We start from the raw sequence: 2,352 nt of genomic DNA, 5'->3' as shown, positions 1-2,352 counted from the left end.
GCCACCCCTAAGATGATTAGAGATAGGTCCCTATTCATGATTGCATGTGTTTGCATTAGCATGGCCCCTATAGTGGGGTCACTTACTGAGTATTTCTTCGAAATACTCAGGCCGTGTGCCATATTGTTTTTCAGGTAAAGGCAAGGCTCCCATGTACGGTTGACGGTGGCATCGTGATCAGAGACTGTGGCGCGTGCATAGGATAGTTGCATATTTAAAATTCCTAGTCTTGGTTAGGATAGGGCGTTTGCATTTCATTCATTTATATTAATTAATTTGTAATCGTTTTATTTTGTCTTTTGAACTCCAGCATGATGTTTGAAACACGTAAGTCCGGCAGTGTTTTTCAATGTTTTAACGTATTCTGAAGTTTTAAATTTTTCCGCTAGTAAAGATGAGCATGCTTAGGTTTTTATTCTGCATTAGAGATGAGCATGAGACGTTAGTGGCGACTCTAGATATGTGGAAATTTAGGGTCGTTACACCACAAGTCCCTCTTGGACTTATACTTCACCGAACACCTTCAACAAGTATAATGTTTTCCATTGTTGTGAGCTTGGTGATCAACTAAGTTTTTTTTCATGAACTTCATACGAAGACACAGGACAAATTATCATCTCCTCGTACTTTTTTTTTCTTCTTCTCCTTCTCCTCTAGATTGACAGGTCCTTTCCCCTTTCTGTTGTTATTCTCTTAAATAGGATCGACAAGCCCCTCCCATTAGTTCTCTTCGTTTAATGGACAGGAAAAAAAAAAAAACAGAGAAACACACTTAATTTCATCATTTTGGATTCCAATACATGGAAAAAATAAAAATCATACATTATAAAACTTCATCTCCAAACCCAAACATACTTGTTCATATATGTTTTTTCTGAACAGAAATAAACATTTTAGAAAAGTGTTTGGAAACACTAAACTAAACCCCGCCAACCACATATATCTTATATATTTCAGAAGATAGAAAATATTGAACACCACCAACACACATATATCTTATATATTTCAGAAGATAGAAAAGATTAATATTTCTAAGTAACACATCAAGCTATCTTCTATATTCGAGGTTCACTACAACAAATAATAGATACGATAGCTTACGAAAAATATTATTGCAGACTTCTTATCGCGTTTTTCGTACGTCGTGACAGCTTATGTTATTAAAAGTCTAAGATTTTTTATAGCGTTCTTTTATAGCTATAATGGATGCTATAATAGATTACGAAGCTAAAGCTTGTATAAGTTGTTATGAAAACCTTTTATAACAGTTTTGCTATAATATATTTAAGATAACAAAAATATTATGCTATTATAATAACATTTTTTTTAGTGTTATAATATAATATTTAAAACTTTAATCTTATGCTCTAATAATACTATTTAATTTTTAGGCTCAACAATATTTTCTTTAATATAATCTAACTCAAGAGATTTTCATTCATAATTGAAATTTCATAATGTATTTATGGTGTATTCAATTAGATGTGCATAAGTTTTAAGAAACAAAAGAATAGAGACAACAACAGTGTCCAAGCTCTGTTCTTCCAACTCTTTTAACACATTGAACAACCGATTCTTTACTAGTGCATTATCTTCTTAAGTATCTGTTATTTGAGTAGGCATAATATCCCAACTTTACTATCAAAAATATTGTTTCCAGCAGCACGTTCACTCTCTTTTATCGCTTTGTTCCTCCTATATCCTCTGTACACAATCAATAATGAAGATATCAACATTGCTTTCATGTACCTCTTGGACTTTGTTTTGATCCATCATAATCTCCACAAAACACACTTTTGTTATCCGATGCAGTATTATAGAAATTAGCAAGTGAAATGAGAAGAATGAAACATAAATCAAGTATTCCATTTGATTATTATGAATATTGCAACAATATTTCAGAATACCGCAAAAACCAACACCTACATTTTCTTAATCAAGAGTAGTAAGACAGATAAATATGGAGTATTAGTTAGATTTTTTCCAATGAAATAACATCTTGAATTGTAGCATCTCTCATACAATCACCTTTAGATGCCAATCCTTCTCTCTTGATTGAGATCAACTCAAGAAGGTCAAAGTAAAACAACAGAGCATGGCCTTCAAGGATGCCAGAGTAAAAACAATCCTAAACAGTTTTCCTCTTGATTTTCTAACAACCATTTGTGCGACCATATTTAGATGTAACATCTTATATAGAAATGTTGCTCAAACTTTATATAAATGGTATGTTGTAATTTGCTTATACAAAAATAAAATTTGACATGGTTTCATTAATGTTCTTGTTTTAAAAATACACAAAAGGAAAAGAACAAAAAAACTCTTTTAAAGCATTTATCACCGTATGAACGT

This window comes from Cucurbita pepo, unplaced genomic scaffold (genome assembly GCF_002806865.2).
Source record: "Cucurbita pepo subsp. pepo cultivar mu-cu-16 unplaced genomic scaffold, ASM280686v2 Cp4.1_scaffold000102, whole genome shotgun sequence".
In the NCBI taxonomy this organism is placed as follows: domain Eukaryota; kingdom Viridiplantae; phylum Streptophyta; class Magnoliopsida; order Cucurbitales; family Cucurbitaceae; genus Cucurbita; species Cucurbita pepo.
This window is presented reverse-complemented; position numbering follows the sequence as displayed.